Below are 7,324 nucleotides of genomic sequence, written 5' to 3' on the forward strand. Positions count from 1 at the left end.
ACCTTGCCTGGGGCGGAATCTACCCGCATCTCAACGCTCAGCCTTTCTACACCAGGAAAGGAACAGCCACGGACGGGGCCGGGCCTCGGGATTGCTTTCTTGTGGTCATTGCTTTTGGCTGTTCATTTCTAAACGACAGCCATTTCAAAGAACAAGAATCCAGAGACCACCGGGCAGAGAATCCGCACTGAGAGCTTTTTGGGGGGTTCCTGGGGGTGGAACGCGGGGCAGGTGCTCTGTTGCTCCAGCCAGGGCTTGCCATTCTGATACTGTCTAAAAACAACATCATCCTGACAAAAGTTTTCTACTAGACCAGTGTCAAGAAGCATAGATCCCAAACACCTGTCTTTTGACCCAGGATTTTATCTGCTTTTAAACTCGGAAATAGTGGTAACAGTATCGGGTTGGATTTTCATTCTTACTACCTTTTCTTTTCTTTTTCTTTTTTTTTTTTTGTGTCCGGTCGTGGGGCCTGAACTCTGGGCCTGGGCGCTGTCCCTCAGCTCTTCAGCTCAAGGCTAGCGCTCTACCACTTGAGCCACAGCACCACTTCTGGCTTTTTTCTTTTTGCTTATGTGGTGCTGAGGAATCAAACCCAGGGCCTCATGCATGCAAGGCAAGCGCTCTACCACTGAGCCACCTTCCCAGCCCCTCTTACTACCTTTTCAGAGACATCTCTGAAAAGACTATCGGCTTCAGAATTTTTCGCCGCAGGAATTCCGGGCGACGGCTCCAGGCTTCCCTTCTGGTGGCCTTTGGGCCTTTATTTTGGTGCTTGATCCCTTGTGTATTTCCCTGTCTTGTTGGGGCTCATGGTGGAATCAGACTGGGGAATAACAAATAATCTCCAGCTCCATTTTGCCCCCTGGTACCCCGGGGGGGGGAGGGTCGTGCACCACTTACCAATGTGTAAGTCGGTCCACACTTCTCCAGTAACAAGAGACCATACCTTCATTATTATTTTTGTCATTTTGGGGGGCAGTACTTGGATTTGAATTCAGGCTCTTGTGCTTGCTAGGCTGGCACTTTACAAGTTGAGCCCTAACTCCAGCCCTGCTTCCTGCTGGTTATTTAGGTAGACTCTAGCAACCATTTCTGGCCCTGGAACTCAGCCTCTGGAATAGCTAGGTTTACAGGCAGGAGCCACCTGCATTTGGCAGATTTACATTCCTATTTTTAAGTCTACTGCTTATAATAATGTCATTGATGTGGGCGATGAGTGGCACATTTTGCAAAATCTGTTTTCTCACAGCTAAATGCATTCTTCTATTATGGTAACGGCCTTCACAGGGCTGGCTCTATCCATGTGGGAAGGCAGACCAGCTGACTTCAAGTAAGACTGATAATAGGCTTGCCTGTGTCTTTCAAAAGGGGATGATTTTTGGACAAAACCTCCCTAATTCTAGGTTGAAAATGTAGATATTCTTAGCTTGATTTAGCTTGATAATAAGAGAACTGATGCACAATTCATTTATTTAAATCTTCTCATTGATTCCCAAATCACAGCTAACACATTCATGTTCCCATTCATTCAACAATAATCATAAAGGCCCTTGCTGGAGATCAGTGGTGTGAACAGCTGCTCTCATGAGGTGTAAGAAGATGGACATGAGGGGCTGGGAAGGTGGCTCAGTGGTAGAGCGCTAGCCTTGAGCTGAAGAGCTGAGGGACAGCGCCCAGGCCCAGAGTTCAGGCTTCAAGACCAGACCCCCCCCCAAAAAAAGATGGAGGGGCTGGGAAGGTGGCTCAGTGGTAGAGTGCTTGCCTTGCATGCATGAAGCCCTGGGTTCGATTCCTCAGCACCACATAAGCAGAAAGAAAAAAGCCGGAAGTGGCACTGTGGCTCAAGCAGTAGAGTGCTAGCCTTGAGCTGAAGAGCTGAGGGACAGCGCCCAGGCCCAGAGTTCAGGCCCCACAACTGGACCCCCCCCCAAAAAAAAATAGAATGTACTGGTTTAAAAAAAAAACAGCTGGGACAGACTGTTCTAGAAGCAAAGGTGGCGCCTTGGGGGCTGCAGGGAGGGCTGAGGCTGCTCAGAAGAAGTGATCTGAGTTAATGTCAGAATGAAGGAGACAGGGTGAAACTAGAGTCAAAAAAGCATTTGAGAAGAGGGAGTCTGGAAGCTCTTGTGCTCAAGACTGGTGCTCTACCACTTAGGGCCATACCTCCACTTCCAATGTCAGGTTTACCTGCCTCTTCTGGCTCGCTTCAAAATGAGACCCTCAGATCTCAGCCTCCAGAGTAGGATTACAACTGCAAGCCACTGGCACCCAGCCCACAGTATTCCATTGTAATGCTATATCCAGACTAAGGACAGAATTATTTCAACACATGTGTCTCAGGAGTAGTTTTTTTTTTTTCCATTCTAGTTACACCAGAATGCCCACCTGCATTTAAGCCAATAGTCACATATGAAACGGACTTTGATAGAAATGACAGTCACTTAGATAGAGCCATATCCTGCATAAATCCAGCCCCCTGAGCTGAGGGAAGCAGGCCTTCAGAGACTGTGGCCCAAACCTAAGCCAAATGGCAGTTCGGGGCAAACAGAAGGCACAGGGTGTTCGGCACCAAGCAAAGAGGTGAAGGGCAGGGAGGGAGCTAGCAGATGACACTGCAAAGAGTTCTTGTGGCGGGACAACAGGCAACTCTGGACCCTAAGGAAGTGACTCCGCAGTGCCACTCACTTTCCTCTGAGAGGGGAAATCACGGAATGGAAACATTAGAAAAAGGGAAGGAAGGGAGAGGGACAGGCACTGCTCTTCACCACCCTTCCTGCTATCAGAGCCTGTGGCCAGTGTCTCATGCACCCGACCAACGTCAAAGTTAGAAGACCAGCGTCCACTCAGAAAACTACTCAGTTGTTCAGCAGCTACACTGAAGGGGAATTAAAAAAAAAAACAAAACCAAAGAGAATGCGCCGAAGCATGGTGAAAACAACAAAAAAACCCCAGAGAACACGCTGAAGTGTGGGGAAAACACTGGCAGTTCTAGAGGCCGAGGAGCCCGTGACCAACCTCTTTTTCACTTTTTTTGGTCTGAGACTGGGACTTGACCTTGGAACTTGCTCTCGGCAGGCGCTCTACTAGTTAAGCCATACCTCCAGCCTCCCTTTTCTCATTTTTCCTACATATTCACTGTGCCGGGTCTAGGAGGGTCTCTTTCCATAAACACACATGATACATTTTGATCATATCCACCACTTTAGCCACTGTGAGGACAGGCAGGGAGGCTCGGGGGAACAGGAAAGCAAGGAAACTTCTAGAACATTTATTATCAGCTACTGATGAGTCTGGCCTTTGAATCAACTGTAAACTTAGCATCACCCTGAGGTGTTTTCAAATAAGACACTGCCCTTTAGAGCCAAAGGCATGCAAGTCCCCACTTGGCTACTAATCCAATAATGGGTGGGGTTGGTAAGAGGAGAACATGGCTTCTCTTAATGAACCTCACAGAAGCCAGGCTGCAGATACTTTGTTACTTGGTTTCTGAAATTGTGTGAGATGAGATAGCAGTAAGAACTACTTTCAAGGCATTTCTGGACAAGCCTCCCTGCTGTTTGCCCCTTTTCCTTAGCAGATCTAGTTCAAGTGTAACTCAGCCATGCGTAGCTGCCATCTTGCTTGAAGTTTGTAGAGTCCTGGGACAGTGGGGGGAGTTGGGGGAGTATGTGTTCGGGTGTTTTTGTCAGTGTCCTGGCTCAGTGAATACCTCTGAGGCTTCTGGGAGCATGACCATTTCACCCTGATTAGCCCCTCTATGTTCCAGGCTGACCAAATTCTTGTTCACCTTTGCCTGAAGCTGCATCGGTGCAGCTTTATGATGCTCAGCAGATGCCTCCTGACATGCACTTTTTTTATATATATGGATGAAATAATATAAAATGATGTATTTTTTATTTTTAGTTTGTCAAACATATGACATCTGTGACTAAGGTTATTTTTAAATTTAAAATATGTTGCTTAAAATGACTTGAAATATTCACTCAGAGCTGTGCATCAGTGGCTCATGCCTGTAATCCTAGCTACTCAGGAGGCTGAGATCTGAGGATCAGGGTTCAAAGCCAGCCTAGGCAGGAAAGTCTGTGAGACTCTTACTTCCAACGAACCACCAGAAAACCAGAAGTGGAGCTGTGGCTCAAGGTGGCAGAGCACTAGTCTTGAGCAAAAGAGCATAGAGACAGTGCCCAGGCCCTGAGTTCAAATCCCATGACTGACGAAAACAAAAGGGAAAGGATTGGGGCTGGGAAGGTGGCTCAGTGGTAGAGCACTTGCCTTGTATGCCTGAGGCCCTGGGTTCGATTCCTCAGCACCACATAAGCAAAAAGAAAAAAGCCATAAGTGGCGCTGTGGCTCAAGTAGTAGAGTGCTAGCCTTGAGCTGAAGAGCTGAGGGACAGCACCCAGGCCCAGAGTTCAGACCCCATGACCGGACCCCCCCCCCCAAAAAAAAAAAAAAAGGGAAAGGAAAGGATTTTATTTTTATGTTTCATGACAGATTCAGTCTCAAGGTCACGGGGAAAGAAAGAGAAAGATTTTTAAACGTTCTCTGCTTTTGCTACCAACTTGTTCTTCATTTAGGAGATGAATCTGTTCCTAGGAGTCTACATAAACATGCAGTTACCACATCCGTGTGTTCTGACATCATACATGGAGGCTTTGCAGGTGTATGTGCCAGGTAAGTAAAAATGATATCTTAATCTGCCTAAATATTTCAACATCTTTTTTGTTGAAGATACTCCTGAACAAAAATGATTATCTCTGTTGTCTGGCTTTGTGTAGCTTAAGGCCACTGAGACAAACGGCAGCCTCACCCTGCTATATAGCCGAATGACACCCCCAGGCACACCTGGTCTCTTACTAAATGGTCCCAGACCCATGGGGCTCCCTGGAAGCTCTTGGCTGTGCTTCTTGTGGGCACTCACTGCTTTTAGGAGCTATTGTTTATTTACTGCTGTTCTTAGTACTAGCTCAAGGCAGGGACTCTCCCTTGTAATTTTCTGCATTCATGCCAATGCTTGTTTTATCGCCTACATGACATTCTTCATCTGCTGGATCTTAGCAGCATATCTGTGACTTGTCATCTCCTAATTTCAGAAGGCTACTAGCTTAAGTTTGTTGCTTTTTTTTTTTTTTTAAAGGACATTTAGGGCTGCTGACGTAGCTCAGTGGTGAAGCATTTACCCAGTACACACAAAAGGCCCCAGGATGTACTTACCATAACCACAAATATAAATAAGTAAATGTGCCAGGCGCTGGTAGCTCATGCCTGTAATCCTGGCTACTCAGGAGGCTGAGATCTGAGGATCACAGTTCAAAGCCAGCCCATGCAGGAAAGTCTGTGAGACTCTTACCCAGAAAACTGGAAGTAGAGCTCAAAGTGGTAGTGTGGTAGCCTTGAATTAAAAGATCTCAGGGAGAGTGCCCAGGCCCTGAGTTCAAGCCCCATGACTGACAAAATAAATTTAAAAAATACAGTTTTATATATAGTTAGAGGGGGGCTGGGGGGTGTCTCTCCAGGACAAGGTGAACCAGGAATAGAACCCCTTACCTCTGCAGCTTGTTGTGGTCTGTTTCATATTTGTTTCTGCAGACGTTGCTTCTGGACTTCTCTGTGTGCATCACTGCTCTCCCAACTCAGTTCTAGCCACCTGCAGAGAACAAAGAGCTGCCTCTGTCCCAATGCCACAGCCTAAGAGAATCAGATGGGCCAGACCTTGGGCAGGGTGGACCACTATTGTTAGGAGAAACAAATTACCTAGAGAGAGTAAGGCACTACCTTAACGAGCAACAAAGAAGCCAGATAACAGAAAGTATTTGAACTGTATCTGAAATAAACATTTTAAACATGCTCTGTGAGAGCCTGAGCCTAAGATGCTACCCTGTAACGAAGAACATGAGATTTGGCCCCAACATTCTGGTACCTACTTTGTGAGGCCTTATTTACACTATTTAATATGGGAATATAATTCACATGCCATAAAATTTGTTCATTTAAAATGTACAATGTTCTGGATGCTGGTGCTCATGCCTGTAATCCTGGCTACTCAGGAGGCTGAGATCTGAGGATCACCACTGGAAGACAACTCTGGAAGAGAAATCTGAGAAACTCCATCTACACCTAACGAGCAAGAGCAAAAACGCTGGTCTAGGGGTGTGGCTCAAGAGGTAGAGCACAGGCTGTGACAGCTTGAGGCCTAGAGTCCGAGCCCCTCTACCAGTACACTGGACACATGAGTTTATGTATATGTAGATACAGATTAAGAACTGGTCAGGGGTGGGGTGTAGCATAGTGGTGAGCACCTGCTTAGCGTGTGAGAGGCTGGGGCTCAATGTGAAAATCTAAATAGCACTAAAAAAATAAAAACCATCCAGATGAGAGTCATCCGGGAAACTGGTATACTGTTTGGAAGTGGTCTACAGATTAAAAGTGATTATGAGGGAGAGTCCTTGGTAATGCAGTGTTGCAGTTTGTGAAGTATCCTCCCCCCAGGTGCTCGCATGGTTGAGGTACCCCCCGAAGGTGCACATGTGGGTGAAGTACCCTGGAAGGTGCTCGTGTGGATGATGTACCCACAGAAGGTACTCGTGTGGATGAGGTACCCCCCAGAAGGTGCTCGCGTGGGTGAGGTATCCCCCAGAAGGTGCTCGTGTGGGTGAGGTACCCCAGAAGGTGCTCGCGTGGGTGAGGTACCCCCCCGAAGGTGCTCGCGTGGATGAGGTACCCCAGAAGGTGCTCGCGTGGGTGAGGTACCCTGGAAGGTGCTCATGTGGATGAGGTACCCTGGGAGGTGCTCATGTGGATGAGGTACCCCCGAAGGTGCTCATGTGGGTAAGGTACCCCCGAAGGTGCTAATGTGGATGAGGTACACCGGAAGGTGCTCGCGTGGGTGAGGTACCCCGGAAGGTGCTCACGTGGGTGAGGTACCCCGGAAGGTGCTCGCGTGGGTGAGGTACCCCAGAAGGTGCTCATGTGGATGAGGTACCCTCGAAGGTGCTCGCGTGGGTGAGGTACCCCAGAAGGTGCTCATGTGGATGAGGTACCCCCGAAGGTGCTCATGTGGATGAGGTACCCCCGAAGGTGCTCATGTGGGTAAGGTACCCCCGAAGGTGCTAATGTGGATGAGGTACCCCGGAAGGTGCTCGCATGGGTGAGGTACCCCAGAAGGTGCTCATGTGGATGAGGTACCCTCGAAGGTGCTCATGTGGATGAGGCACCCCGGGAGGTGCTCATGTGGATGAGGTACCCTCGAAGGTGCTCATGTGGATGAGGTACCCCGGGAGGTGCACCTGTGGGTGAGGTACCCCGGAAGGTGCTCATGTGG

The 7,324-nt window shown here is 48.2% G+C and overlaps 1 protein-coding gene across 3 annotated transcripts in view; it reads right to left on the minus strand.

Moving 5' to 3' along the window:
• The window catches only part of LOC138840929 (intraflagellar transport protein 81 homolog), a 154,808-nt gene that overhangs the window by 146,267 nt on the left and 1,217 nt on the right, over nt 1-7,324 (minus strand). For all 3 annotated transcript variants that reach the window (XM_070041363.1, XM_070041365.1, XM_070041364.1), the window contains exon 2: nt 5,551-5,650. The gene's annotated coding sequence lies outside the window, so the exon portion shown is untranslated. The remainder of the gene's footprint in view (nt 1-5,550; nt 5,651-7,324) is intronic.

Source organism: Dipodomys merriami, unplaced genomic scaffold, assembly GCF_024711535.1.
Source record: "Dipodomys merriami isolate MVZ:Mamm:240054 unplaced genomic scaffold, mDipMer1.0.p SCAF_307, whole genome shotgun sequence".
Lineage (NCBI taxonomy): Eukaryota > Metazoa > Chordata > Mammalia > Rodentia > Heteromyidae > Dipodomys > Dipodomys merriami.